The 15,867-nt window shown below is 38.8% G+C and overlaps 1 protein-coding gene across 1 annotated transcript in view; it reads right to left on the bottom strand.

The window, feature by feature from the left end:
• The window catches only part of LOC140501183 (meprin A subunit beta-like), an 84,432-nt gene extending 76,549 nt beyond the window's left edge, over positions 1–7,883 (bottom strand). The window contains exon 1 of the mRNA XM_072604486.1: positions 5,350–7,883. The gene's annotated coding sequence lies outside the window, so the exon portion shown is untranslated. The remainder of the gene's footprint in view (positions 1–5,349) is intronic.
• Positions 7,884–15,867: the final 7,984 nt, after the last annotated feature.

Below are 15,867 nucleotides of genomic sequence, written 5' to 3'. Positions count from 1 at the left end.
CTGTAAGTCATGGAACACTACAGTCTTCAAAGAATTTAAAATGTGCATCAATCAGAAGCAATGGGAACTTATATAGCAGATGTTAGTAGGCTGAATAAAAAAGTAACAATAACAACAAAAAAGCAATACAAAATCATTCAATCAACAATCATTTATTAAGTACCAACGGTGTGTCGGGCACTTTTCTAGGCACTAAGTATACAAATGTAAAGCGTAAAAAAGTCCCTATTCTTAAAGAGGTTACATTTAAATGGAGAGAAAAGTACATATATAAATATGTACAAATAGAAAGATAATAAATATGAATAGAATAAATAAATAAAACAGGATAAATACAAGTAAGTATAAGATGGGAAGGGGAGGGTATTAGCTGTTGGGAAGATCAGGAAAGACTAGGAGAAGTTCAAAAAAAAATCTAAGGAGTTTTAGTTGACTGAAACTTTAATATGAGTCACTAGTTATGATATAGTAGCCAAGAGCCCTAATACAATTAAAGGTTCCATTAAGAAAAGTCTAGTGCTCAACATTACAAAGGTGACAATCTCACTGTTCTCAGCCCTGATCAGATCAAGTCTGTTGTATTATGTTTAATTCGAGGCAGCATATTTAAGTATAACACATGGCTCAAATCTTATTTCCATGAGGTCGAGATTGATTATTCAGTGATCTGTCACTACATTAGCGACTCTGGAAAATGTCCTCTTGGGTGAAATCAGGGATTCTCAATTCTCTTAATTGAACTGAAATAATCTTGTTTCCAATGGGAGAGTTCAGTCATCCTGTGTATTGTGTAGTATACATTCTCATATGAATATTTTTTCTAATTTCTGTTTGCTAACAGTTTGTATAGTTTTGTTTTGTATGCTATTTGTGTTTGTTGCTATATGTGTGTTTGTTGTGGACCTGGCATTTAGAGAGGAGGGAATGCTTTGAGGGCACTCTGTCCACATTAAAGGACAGCAATCAGGAGCTCAATTTGAACCTAAAAATCATTTTCCCTAGGCTAACTGTATTTAAAAGAGGAGATAGATATGATTCTCTCAGAAAGGAGCAGAGTAGTCAGCCTTTGGCCCCAACTTCTTGCCAGGAATCAGTTTTCTTCAGGGAAGGGTGAAAGGAGGATATATCTAGTCATGCCTCTCTGAAAACCACGTCTAGTCAGACCTGTGTGGACGCACATAACTTAAAAGGCATCAGCACAGCACAACATGCCCCTCATGTGATGATGGACATTTACAAGCTGGAGAAACTCTAAAGAAGCACAATCAAAATGATATGTGTTCTTGAGATCATGATGTGTGGAGAGACATTAAGGGAAGTGGGGATGTTCTTCCTAGAGATTGTTGTTGTTTTCAAGTATATGAAAAACTGCACATGCAGAAATTAGATTTGATCTGCTTGAACAGAAAGTGTGTGTTCACTCTTCGTTGCCAAAGAAGACCATGCCATCAGAGAAATGATGACATAACCTGCACTTGACTTTGTTTTGGGTGAGGGAGGGCTGTGCAGGTCACCAGCCTCTCACTTCTCCTGTAGAGTCATCTGAATCCAGTAACCAGATATTCATCAGGGTGACTGGAGACGACCCAGGATGAGGCAATTTGGGGTTAAGTGACTTGCCCAAGGTCACACAGCTAGTGAGTGTCAAGTGTCTGAGGTGAGATTTGAATTCAGGTCCTCCTGACTCCTGCACTGGTGCTCTATACACTGCACCACCTAGCTGCCTTGAACAGAAAGAATTTGGAGCAATGGGTAAAAGCTGCAAAGAAGCAAGCATAGGTTTAAGAGAATAAATAAAAACCTCCAAACAATGAGATCTGTCCAAAAGTAGAATAGGATATCTCAGAATACAGTAGATTCTCCCTCACTGGAGGTCTTCAAGTCAAAGCCAGATGACCACTTTGGGGAAAAGGGGGGAGTGTGGAGACAGAATTTTCATTCAGGGATGCTTTTGATTAGATGGTCTCTGAAGCCCCTTTTATTTCTGAAACTTTGTGAAACATCCTGTAGGTAACTGAGGATGAGCTGTGGTAAGGAGACAAGCCTGAAGGTCAAGATTTGAGAGACATTAGCATATAGGTGACAGATGAAATGCGAGAATGAATTAATTTTCTAAAAGAGAAAGTAAAATAAGAACACACCATTTTAGGGAATGGGCGGAGTAAGAAGACAAGGGAGAGTAAGAAGAAAAAGAAAACAGAATGAGCTTCATATTTTCTATAGAGTGGATACGCAATAGAAGTTTTATGAATGAATGAATGGTCAGAGAGATAGAAGTAGAATTTCTGTACTATCTGGTGTCATTCATACTGACCACCTTGGAGTCACATTTGACTCTGTCCCACCACATCGAATTAGTTTTCAAGCTTAAATTTCTGTAATTCCTAATGTCAATCATATCATATTCCTGCTGAAAAATGTCCAAAGGCTCTCCATTGTCCAATGTATAAAAATCCAAACCTTTTTACCCTGACATTTAAGGCTGTCCTTAGTTTAGCAGCTAATCTTTCTAGACTCATCTCACGCCACTACTCATTGATTCAACATTAGGACTAAGCTGAAAGAACCTACCCATCCTCTGAACACGTCACACATTCACCCATTCCTTTACTCACTGTATTCTCTAAATGAAAAACAATCTTCACTACAGCTGCTCTCCTACACCTGCTCTTCTCTTAGCTGTCCTTCAAGGCACAGCCCAAATGCCACCTCTTTCTGTCGTTTTTTTTTTTTTGGAGGGAAGAGGTCAGGAAATGAGAGTTAAGTGACTTGCCCAAGGTCACACAACTTGTAATCAAATGCTACCTCTTTCATGCTGCAGCCTCCCTAGATCCTGAATTGATCATCCCTCATCTGGGTTCTCAAAATGTCATTCTTATTATGTACTTCTTATACACTAATTTGTATTACATTTATTTGTGTACCTGGGTAATCACCCCCTACTAGATTATAAATTCCTTAAATGTTTCTGAATGTTTTCCCTCTTGTCCATATTTGCTGCTTTTGCATCACAGGTTTCTTTATGCTTCTGCTTTTCCCCCATTTCCCCATTTCTTTGTTCTTTGGTTCTCTGTTTATATTTGTTTCTTGTAATTATACAGTCTTGGATAGATCTATGCCGTGAGTTCTGCAAGTCACTTTCTCTTTCTCTCTCACGCACTCAGATAACTCCGTGGCATCATTGCATCAGACGTTCAGGCATTGTCTTCAAAGTCATACCATAGTTCTGATGTGCCACCTTGTGGCTATTTTTTACATATAACAGCAGCATAGGTTTGAATTGCTTTGATGCAAAAACATTTCTTTATCAGTCAAGTAAATAAGCATTTGTTTAACTTAGAGTGCTGACCTTACTGAGGAAAACATTTTGTAAGCCTTAGCACACTCTATAAATATGAATTCTGCTTATTAACCCAGATGAACCAGCTCATTGAACCTTTCATCCAACTGCTTATCATATCTCCTGTGAAGATTAATAAGTCAAATTCTTTTCAGTGGCTCTAGATTTCATTTAGAAGGCTCAGTAGTATCTTGAACTTCATGAAATCAACACAATGCCATCTGAAAACAGGAAAATCCATGGGACTTTCCTGTCTATATTCCTCCTCAATTGTGACTCAGCACTGAATATCTTTCATTGCAATGGAAAAAAACACTTATGGTAAATACACCTATTTTGTTCCCCTCTTAACATTATCAAAGGATTAGCAAAGTTATATTTGTTGTTGCATCTACTTTTGAATTTTGTATGATGTTAACATAAGAATGAGAGACATTTTTAAATTTTTTATGTTTTATTTATTTTCAATTTATGGAATAAAACAAGCATTTCAATAGCACTGTAGAATGAAAAAGGTGATTGTACATGAAACTGCAAATCTACTATGTACAACTGGCTATCCCTTTTATACATCTAATAAAGCGATCATGTGATTTTCTTTTTTTTCTTTTTTTCCCTCCCATCCTAAAGATGGCTACCATTATACACAAATTGGTGTGTCTCTGTGTACATGTGTGGGTGTAAAACCATTCTATACATACTTCTATCTATCACTTCTTCCTCTGAATACAGATAGTGTCTTTATTCATATGTCCTTTGTAGTTAATTTGGGTATTTATAATAGTCAAAATGATTTATTTGCTTAAAGTTGTTCTCAGAATAATATTGCTGTCACTGTATACAACGTTCTCCTGGTTATGCTCATTTCACTCTTTATTACTTCATGCAAGTCTCTCCAGGTTTTTCTGAGCTCATCAAGCTCATCATTCCTTAGAGCACAGTAGTGTTCCATCACAATCATACGCCACAACTTGTTCAGACATTCCCCAACTGATGAGTATCCCTGTAATTTCTAGTTCTTTGCCACCACAGTTGCTATAAATATTTTAGAACATGTAGGTTTTTTCCCTTTTTTCCCTAATCATCTTTGGAGATAGACCTAGTAGTGGTATTGTTGGATCAATGGGAATAGGCAATTTCATAACTCTTTCAGCATACTTCCAGATTGCTCTCCAAAAGGGTTGGATCAGTTCACAGTTCCACCAGCAGTTTTTCCACATCCCTTCCAACATATTTTCCCCTTTAACCATTTTAGCTTTCTTCTTTAAGGAGAACCTCTAAGGTTGTATATTACTCTAATCCATCAAAGGCTTTTAAATAATCCATATATAAAAAGGACAGTGAGATCCTGTATTCTATATCTTACAAGGTAATGATACAACTGTAGACATGTTCTACTATAGGAAGTTATTTGCAAAAGCCTGCCTGTTATATTCTCATGCTTTTATTGAGGATATTCTTTATAAGTAAAAAAATTTCCTCATATAGTCTACAAAAATGAGAAAGCAGAGAGATGGTTCAGTGGTTACTGATGTTCTCCTGATCACTTTTTGTTGCTAGTAATAGCACTTGTGATTTACACACACACACGCACACACACACACACACACACATACAATCCATTTGATAACTTCCATAGTAGTTTGACAATTAATACTTCAATGTTCTTAAAATTGTATTGCCTCCAGCATAGATGTTCTCTATGAATACTTAGTCTGATGTAGCTGCTCCAAATTTCATGGGTTCGTTGAAAAGATGAAGAAGATAATTGATGAAGAAAATAACTGGTTATAGAAATGTTGAATTATCTTTTCATTTTTCAGTTGTTATCCTTTCAGTTTCATCTCTAAATACTTAAGAAAATCTGATTTAATTTGATCTGACTGTCAGGCTTTCTGATAACTCATTTTTCCTTCCAGGACTTCTGGCAATTTTTTAAAATGTATTTACTTATATATTTTGGTCAAACTGTGCCCAGGGCGACTCCCGGGCCTTCGCCTTCTACTTACCTATCCCTGGTCCTCGGACGTCTCCGGCCCTCCTCCTGGTTCGGGGGAGGGAATTCCCTCTCCCTGTTGGGGAAGGGGAATAAACAGGCAGAGCACCCGAAAGGAGTTGCAGCCAGCAAGCTTTATTCCATTTCTCTCTCTCCAGCTCTCATGGTCATCCCCTTTTATTATCCCCTGTCTCCTCCCCCATACCTCCCATGGGCGGGCAAGCTCCTCCCAAGTGCCTCCCCGTGGGTGGAGCCAGCCTGTTACCAGGGCCATCCCAGTACCTCGTGGCTTGCTAGACCAGCTAGCCTGCCACGTAAGCAGGTTTGGACCCTCAGGCGTCTCACGGTCCTCACGGGGGACCCCGGTCCAGAGCTGTCCCCCAACAAAACTGTATCCAGCTTATTAAAGATACTTCTCATAAACAATCATGGTAATTCAGGAAGGACATGGGCTACAATCAACAGTATACAACAGCTTTCAAATTCTCCTCCTCTTTTGACTGCCCACAAACCAAGTTACTATAAAATGCAATAAAGGGTGTTCATTTCATACTTGAAATGAAAAATATATAGTGAGGGTAGACACTTTCACACAAACTGTGTTAACAAATTTTCGCAAGTCTATGCTGACTCTGAGGAAATGAAATGAAAACTACAATATTCTTAACTAAAAAAAAAAATCCCCAGTATGAAAGAACTACAGCCCTATATCAGGGCTATAATTCAAATCCAGATTGCCTGAAAGACTAGTAACCAACACAATTGATTTTGGAATGAGGGGAGGGAGGGAAATGGGGGCAGGTCCTAATAATTCCCTGTGTTTAGAGAGAATAAAATATACGTTTTTGGCAGACATGGAAAAGTACAAATTTTTGACGTTACCACTCTGAACCCAACCAGAGAAGCTGAGGGTATCCATGTTCATATCAATGTATGTGATGTGCAGCTTGGCAAGGGGGAGGGGAGGTAGGGGGCAGTACTATGGGATGTGTCAGGAAACCTTTTTGGTATTCAAAACTATCCTCTCAAAAACTTATCTTCATCTGGTCTTTGTCCTTTCCTTTAATTTATAGTTGAATTTTTATTTATTTTATTCTGAACTTAAGAAATAAAACAAGCATTTCCACAACAAGTTTTGTTGATTTTTTATCTTAACTTTAACATGCTGACAGTCGGACTGAACACAGATAGCTGACTTGAATATTACTCAGTAACCAGTCATTTACTATCAAGATATATTTTATTCATGATCATTCCCAGTGCTATTCAGTTCTTGTTGAAGAAATTGTCCATGGTATATAGGCATGAGGCTTCCTAGCAGTCTCTAAGTCTTTGGCCTCTTTTTTTAAAATAAATGGATGGATGGATGGATGGATGGATGGATGGATGGATGGATGGATGGATGGATGAATGGATGGATGGATGGATGGATGGATGAATAAACAAACAAATAAATAGATGGATGAATGAATGGATAAATAAATTAATTAATTAAAAAATAAATAAATGCGTTTTTACTGATATTTTTTAACACCTGCATCCCTCTCTGTGTATCCTTCTATCTCCCCACCTCCATAGCCTCCATTATAATGAAGAATTATTTTAAAAAACAAAAGAAAAAGAAAAATCAGTAAAATCATTCCAAAAAATCTGACAATAATATGCAATATTTCACATCCATGGATCCCTCATCTCAGAAAGAGAGTAAGGGAGGTAGCTCCTCAGCCTGTAGCCTCTTTTATATTTTCCAACACATTTTTTTCACCATCCTCCTCTATTCCTACTTATGCATTTAGGTCAACAAGTATTAAAAATATGTGCTAATTTAAATTAGAGGGTCTTACCAACTTTTTCATGGAATTTCTCTTACCTTCTCTCCAGATGTTGACATATAAGCCGTAGTTATCTTTGTTTCTTTTTGTTTATGTAGTCATTATTATCATTCTAGGGAATATAATCAAGCTTGTCAATACTACTTTTTTGTTGGTTTTTAATTATGTGGGGTATTAGAGCACCAGATGTAGAGTCCAAAAGACCCAAGTTCAAATTCAACCTCATTTACTGACTATGCGACCCCAGGAAAATCACTTACCTTCTTTCTCAGTTTCCTCATCTATAACATGAGGATAATAATACCACCTACCTGCCACGGTTGTTGTGAACATCAGATGAAATAATGTTTGTTCAATGCTTTGCAAACCTTAAAATGCTATGCAAATGCTCACTATTATTTATTGTACAGTACACATTGCAATCAACTCCAACACCTCTTTTAGCTCTCCAAGAAGCTACTTCCTAATCTCTTCTGTTTTCAATATTTAGACAGATCAGTTCTAGGAAGGAAGGAAGGAATGAACAAACAAACAAATGAAGGAACAAAGGAAGAAAAGGCACATTTTAAATGTTTACTATGTGCCAAACTATATACCCAGTGAAAGAAACATGTTGATTCTCTGATCATTGGATGAGGATTTTATATTTAGAATATAGATACTTAAATTAATATTTACAAATAATCCAAAGACAACAGGATAATATCGCTTTTCAGTCATTCTGTCATTGTCACTGAAGAAACCTAAGGAGACCACATGTAATTTTTCTTTGTTTCTTGGATTACCTTGACCAAGCTACACTTGGTAGCTAACCTAGTCCCAATAAGACTCTCTGTACTTTGCTAGATGGTCCTCAGTGAATAGACACAGTGTAAGTTACAGATACGGTGTGTGCACCACAGTGTTAGTTTTCAGGAACCTAGGGATCACCTTCATGCCAAGAAGAGATACCATAGTAGGAAGGGATTCTTTTTTAAAATCTAAAATTTTATTTTTATTGATATTTGTTTTTTACATCACTCACTTCTGAATAAATCTGTCTTTTTTCCCCCTAGCCAGGGTTATTTGTTCTTTGTTCTTGAAGAGGACCATGACATCATAAAGACGATGCCATCGTTTGCAAGGATTTAAATGAGGGAGGATTATGCCTGGTCACCAGCCTCATTTCTCCTTTAAAGCCATCTGGGTCTAGTGGAAAGACACAGATTAAGATGACTGTCCGGGACTATTAGGGGACTATCCCTTGTAACAAAGGTTTAGCAAGTGTAATGCTGCTTTCCCTGTCCCCTCTACCTGAAGACCAAGAATGTTATATCTCACCCTTCCCCAAGGGCCTCCACTGTGCTTCAGTGGGACTGGATATTTAGGTACTCTGAAAATGATTTTAGGCCCCACCAATGGTTTTCCCTCAATTTTTAGTGGGTAATTCCCCTACACCCCAGTTCTACTGAGCCATTAACAGTAATACTGGTTTTAATGAAGAAATATTTACTTCAAATGTTTAATCATATTGCACTCATCATCATCCTAATCTCCAACCTCCATTATGTAAAAAAAGTACTAGCTTCTACTCTATGAGGAACATACCCTTCATATTCAAGTGACTTTGAATTCCTATAGATCATCATTCACACGCCAGTTCCTAGCCTTTAGCTCCTAATTCCTCATTTCCATCCCCCTCAACCCTCCTACCCTAAAGTTTTTATTTAGCTCCATTCAGCCCTTCCAGTGTACCCTCTGGAATACCTGAGCAATAAATTTCCTTTCATATTAAATCTTTTCATCTCCCACTCCTACCTTCCATCTCCTACTGAAACCAGGCTCCTCTATGATTACAGACTCCCTGGTTGCCCTTTCAAGTACTGGCTACACCTTCACTCATTTCTCCTCAACTCACTGTTTGAGAAGGGGGAGTTGGAACCCTCCTTACTCTCCATTGCCACTTTCAGCTTTTCCTTCTTTCTTCATCACTCTTCCTTTAGAGTACATGCTGTTCCTATCTACCACCACACAGAATCCTGGTGACTGTTGTCTATAAACCCCCGGCTACCCCATTCCTTTCCTCAATGAGTTCAGTACCTAACACACAATTTTTCTCTCTTCCTCAACTCTTGCCCTTATACTAGGGGACTTCAATATACGTATTGGCTCCCCTTCAATTAACCTAACCACTCAATTCCTCAGTCTGCTTACTTCCTACTACTCCCCACCTCAGTCACACACAACAACGGCCATAGCTTTGATCTTGCCACCACTCACAAATGTATCATATTTATGTTCAAGAATTCTGAAATTCCCTTATCTAACCAGATATTTATAGGCTTTTTACCTCTCCTTTGCCTTCCCTTACAAAACCCGACTCTTCTTCCACACAGTGACCTCAGTGCCTTGACCCCTCAGTTCTCTCCCAAACTATCTTCCCTACACTAGCCACTCTCTCCTCTTCTCCCCATCTTGACCCCTTGGTGAACTAACTCAACTCTACACTCTACACTCTCTTGAATTCCCACTCCCCTCATTATATTGCTGATTGTGCCCAGCCATGCCTCAGCCTTGGATCACTCCCACAATTCATTGCCTTTGCTCCTATACACATGCACTGAACAAAGATATAGAAAATCATACAGCCATGTTAACTGGGTCCACTACAAATTTATGTTACTCAACCTCAACTTGGCCCTCATTACTGCTAAGCAATCTTACTATATATACCTCCCTTATCAACTCACTATACCACTCCCCACAATGGTTGTTCCAAACACTTTAATCCCTCCTTAAACTTCCTGTGATTTCCCTTTTTCCCATTCTCTGCTCAGCTCATAACTTTGGCTCATATTTTTTCAAGGCAAAAATGAAGCCCCATTTGCCATGGGCTCTTTCTTTTTCCCTCTTCCTCACTTCCTATTACCTTCTGCTACTATCTCCTTTGTCTCCTCAGTCTCACATGAAGTGGCTCTCATTACTAAGGCTAACCTCTCTACTTGTTCAAACAGTCCCATTCCATTCTATCTCCTCCAACAGATTGCCCCTTCTGTCATCCCAGCTCTTTCATTTGTTTTCAAAGTCTTCCTTTATACTGATTTATTTCCTGCTGCCTACAAATATGCCTATGTCTCCCCTATTCTGAAAAACCCTCATTTGATCCTTTCATTCCTACTTACTATTGTGCTAGGTCTATTCTGCTCTCTTTTGTAGCTAATTCCTTGAAAAGACCATCTATAATAGGTGTCCCTACTTACTCTCCCCTCACTCTTCTTAACCCCTATAATCCCGAATCCAGACACTTAGCTGCCAAGTTCTGTGATCTTTTCTCAGTCCTCATTCTCCTGGACTCCTCTGTAGCCTTTGACACTATTGATCACTCTCCTCTTTGATACGTCTCTTGAGTTTGTTTGGTTTTTTTCCTGCAATACCATTATCTCCTGCTTCTCTGCTTACCTATCTCTACCCTACCCCCCTCCATTTCCTTTACTGAATCCTTATCTAGATCATGCCCTCTTAGCTATAGATGTCTTTTAGAGTTCTGTTCTCAGTCTTCCTCTCTTGTCCCTCTGTACTACTTCACTTAGTGATCTCATCAACTCCCACAGATTTAATTATCATTTCTATGCTGATGATTCTCAAGTCTCCCTATCCTGCCCTAAATTCTCTTCTGACCTCCATTTGAATCTTAAACTGCTTTTCAAACATCTCAAACTAGATGTCCAAGAGTCATCTTAAACTCAGCATGTTCAAAAGAAATTTCATTATCTTTTCTCCTGAACCCTCCTCTCATCCCTGTCTTCCTTATTGCTGCAGAGAGCAACCCTATTGTCATATTCCCTCATATTCACAAGCTAGGAGTCATCTTGAATTCCTCAGTATCTCTCACCCCCACATCCAATGTGTTGTCAAGGCCTGTCATTTTCACCTCTGCAACATCTGCTAAATATGCCCCCTTCTCTCCTCTGATGCTGGAACCACCCTAGAACCACCCTCATAGCCCATTGCCTGGACTATTACAGTAGTCTATTGGTGGGTCTGCCTGCCTCAAATCTCTTTTCCATTTCAATATATCTTCCATTCAGCCACCAATGATTTTTTTCTAAAGTACAGATTCAACTACATCACACACCTTACTCAATAAACCTCAGAGTCTCCCTATCATTTCTAATATCAAACATAAAATGCTCTGCTTGTCATTCCAAGCTCTTCAAAACCTAGACCCCTCCTAATTTTCCAGTCTTCTTACTCCCCAACACATACTCTTTGATCCAAAGACACTGGTTTCCTGGATGTTCCAAGAACAAGATGTTCCATCTCTAGGTCCAGGCATTTTCTCTGGCTATTCCACATGCCTTGAACTCTATCCCTCTTCACTTCCATCTACGGACTTCCCTGACTTCCTTTAAGCCCCAACTAAAATTCCATCTTTTACAGGAAGCCTCTCCTAACTTATCTTAATTCTAGTACCTTCCCTCTGTTAATTATTTGTTATTGATCCTCTATATCACTTGCTTTATATATATTTGATTGCATGGTGCCTCCCTCATCTGACTGTAAACTCCTGGGGAGCAAGAACTGTCTTTTGCCTCTTTTTGTATCTCCAGTGCTTAAGCACAGTGCCTGGAACTTAGTAGTCACTTAGTAACTATCGATTGATAGATGCTTCAATTTGTTATTTTCATCCTCAAGTTGTAACACACATAATTGATCATAATATTGTAGATGTGGTCTGCCCATGACAGAGAAGTGTTACCTTCATGGTTCTGGATATAATACAGAGCCATCTTTAATGTAGGCTGAGACTGTATCGATTTTTAAATTGCCATGTCACGTTTATGATTCATATCGAGTTCACCTTCAAATAAATGCTCAGGATTTTTCAAGCAAGCTATTGTGTAAATGTGTGTCCCTCATTCTGTACTTGTCCATTTGATTTTTTTTGAAACTTTATAAAACTTTACATTTATCTTTACTAAATTTGATCTAATTCAATCTGTCTGAAGAATATCAAGATCTTTTTTTAACCCAATTCTATTATCCAATGTATTAGATAGTCCTTCCAACTTTTTGTCCTCTAGAAGCTTGATAAACATACCTTTTTTGTCCTTATCTAATAAAATAAATATGCTTTCCTCTCGTAGAATCATGGACATGAGCTTAGAATCTTGCTCTTTTTTCATTAGGGAAGGGAAAAAGCATTTATATGCCTATTGTGTGGTGGGAATTGTACATTTTCAAACAAATGTCTCATTTGATCCTTATAACAATCCTATAAAGTAAGCAACCATTATTATCCTCAAGTTATAGTTGATGAAACTGAGGCAAACAGAAGTAACTTTCCCAGCCAGTTATACAGCTAGTAAGTGTATGAGTTTGATTTCAACTCAGGTCTTCCTGACTTCAGGACCAGCTGCCTCTAATACATCAAAAAAATCTGTGATTTTCACTGATTTGGTATTAACTTACATTGGTATCACCATGGAGGTGATAGGTGCTTCCCTTCTAACATTATGCACCTAGAGGTTCTGATATTTTCCTGAGATTTCTGTGAGGAAAATTCTGGAAGGAATTGAGAGTTAAAAGTTGAAGTTTTAATCTTAGTACCAATGTGGACTTTTCAGAGTTGAGCACTCTCTTTGGGTCCCAGGGTTTGTGGCCATCTGTACTTCTCTACAAAGATTCTGGAAGATGCTACAGATGTTGCTTTGGATGGTGAGGGGGGTGTCCCTTTTCAGCTTCTTTTTATGCATTATCTTCCCCCATTAGATTGTGAAATCTTTAGCTTTTGGTACTTAATAAATGTTTGCTGACTGACTGACAAGAGTCATGACAGCAAAAGAGTTAAAGCAGAAATAAATGATTCCTGCTGCAGTTAACAATACTCAGTACTAATTGCAATTACCTACAAACTACCTACTTCCCTGTGCCCTCTATTCTTTCTCTCACTAATATTTATTCCCATTGTTATATAAAGAAAATATTTGTTGGGGCAGAGCCAAGATGGCGGAGTAGAAAGACGCATATACCCTAGTGCTTCCCCCACAGTCCACAAAATACCTGTAAAAAATGACACTCAACAAATTCTAGAGCAACCGAAGCCACAGAACAACAGAGCAAAAGAGGTTTCCAGCCAAAGGTAACCTGGAGGGCTGACAGGAAAGGTCTATGTCACGGGATGCTGAGCAGAGCAGAGCCCAGCCCTGGCCATGCAGCACTGGGAAGAACAGGACCTGAATAGACCTCCAGGACAGAGTTCTCAGTAGGGAGGGTCCCAGATTCCTCAACCCACAAGTAACAAAGAAAACTCCAAAGGTCAGTGTGGAAGGGCTTTCCCAGCTGGGCGAGAGGGGACCAGGGTTCATCCAGCAATAGCCCCAGGTGATGGCAGCAACAACAGCAGCAGACTGCAGGCAGCTACAGTGGCTGGGAACAAACCTGGATCCATTGTCCAGGCAGCTTAAAGCCTCTGGTGATAGGGAGCAGCTGATCTAATCCTCAGCCCTGAGTGACAGCCCCATCCCCACTCAAAGCCCCGGGGAAAATTAAGCAGCTGAGTCGAATCTCAGCTTTGAACATGATACTGGAAAGAGGAGGGGGAATAGGACCATCCTCTTGACAAACGATTCAGAAGTCAAGTAATTGGCTGAGAAAATGCCCGAAAAGGGGGAAAAAAACACGACCATAGAAGTTTACTTTCTTAGTGAACAGGTGTCTCCTCCCATCCTTTCAGATGAGGAAGAACAAGGCATACTGTCATAGGAAGTCAAGGCCCCTGCCTTTCAGGGCCTCCAAAGGGAACTTAAACTGAGCTCAGGCAATAGAAGAGCTTGAAAATCGAGTTAGCATCTTGCTAAAGGAGAACCAAAAAATGCTGAGGAAAAGAACACCTTTAAAAAGAGGCTAACTCAATTGGAAAAAGAGGTCTAAAAAGATAATGAGGAGGAGGTTTTAAAAAGCAGAATTAGCCAAATGGAGGAGAAGGTTCAAAAGCTCACTGACCAAAATAGTTCTTTGAAAGAGAGAACTGAGTTCAGCAAAACTAATGTCTATGAGATAAACCAAGCAGTTAAAAAACAAAATCAAAAATTTGAAAAAATGGAAGATAATGTGAAACATCTCATTGGAAAAACAACTGACCTGGAAAACAGAGCCAGGAGAGACAATTTTAAAATTATGGGACTACCTGAAAGCCATGATCAAAAAAAGAGCCTAGACATTATCTTCCATGAAATTACCAAGGAAAACTGTCCTGATATTCTAGAACCAGAAGGCAAAATAAATATTGAAAGAATCCACCAATCACCTCCTGAAAGAGACCCAAAAAGAGAAACTCCTAGGAATATTTCAGTTCCCAGGTCAAGGAGAAAATACTGCAAGCAGCTAGAAAGAAACAATTCCAGTATTGTGGAAATATAATCAGGATAACACAGGATCTGGCAGCTTCAACATTAAGGGATCAAAGGGCTTGGAATGGGATACTTCAGAAGTCAAAGGAACTGGGATTAAAACCAAGAATCACCTACCCAGCAAAACTGAGTATAATCCTTCAAGGGAATAAATGGTCATTCAATGATATAGAGGACTTTCAAGCATTCATGATGAAAAGACCAGAACTGAAGAGAAAATCTAACTTTCAAATATAAGAACCAAGAAAATATGAAAAGGTAAACAGGAAAGAGAAATCATAAAAGACTTTCTAATGCTGAACTGTTTACATTCCTATATGGAAAGAAAATATTTGCAACTCTTGAGACTTTTCTCAGTATTTGGGCAGGTGGAGGGATTGTGTATACACACATACACACACACACACACACACACACACACACACACACACATATATATATAGACAGAGAGTACAGGTTGTGCTGAATCAGAAGAGATGATATCCACAAAAAAATAAAATAAAAATCAAGGGATGAGGGAAGAAAATACTGGAAGGAGAAAGGGAGAAATGGAATGGGGCAGACTATAACGCATAAAAGAGATAAGAAAAACCTTGTTCAATGGAAGAGAAAAGGGAGAAGGGGAGAGGGGAAAATTGAAGCTACTCTTTTCACATATGATTTAAGGAGGGAATAACAAGCTCACTAAATTTGGTATGAAAATCTATCTTACACTACAGGAAAATAGGGGAGGAGGTGACAAGTGGGATGAGGGTAATGATAGAAGGGAGGGCAAATGGGAGAAGGGAGTAACTAGAAATAAACACTTTTGGGAAGGGACAAGGTCAAATGAGGGGAAAAAAACCAAGGGGGAATAGAGTAGGATAGAGGGTAATATAATTAGTATTACACAACATGATTATTATGGAAGTCTTTTGCAAAATGACACATATTTAGTCCATATTGAATTGCTTGCCTTCTCAGTGGGGCTGGGGAAGGGGAGGGAGGGAGAGAAGTTGGAATTCAAAGTATTAGCAATGAATGTTGAGAATTTTTATTGCATATAACTGGGAAATAAGAAACACAGGTAAAGGGGTATAGAAATTTATCTTGCCCTACAAGAAAAGAGAGAAGATGGGGATAAGAGAAGGGTGGGGTGTGATAGAAGGGAGGGTACACTGAGGGAAGGGGTAATCAGAATGCAAGGTATTAGGGGGTGGGGAAGGGGAGAGAAATGAGATGGGGAGAAAAACTGGACATATTACAGAGTGATATAAAAGCAATTAGTATTAAAACCGACTCAATTAATTACTGAGAATAAATCAATGA

Source organism: Notamacropus eugenii, chromosome 4 (assembly GCF_028372415.1).
Source record: "Notamacropus eugenii isolate mMacEug1 chromosome 4, mMacEug1.pri_v2, whole genome shotgun sequence".
Lineage (NCBI taxonomy): Eukaryota > Metazoa > Chordata > Mammalia > Diprotodontia > Macropodidae > Notamacropus > Notamacropus eugenii.
Note: the sequence above shows the minus strand (reverse complement) of the source record. Positions and strands in the feature narration are given on the sequence as shown.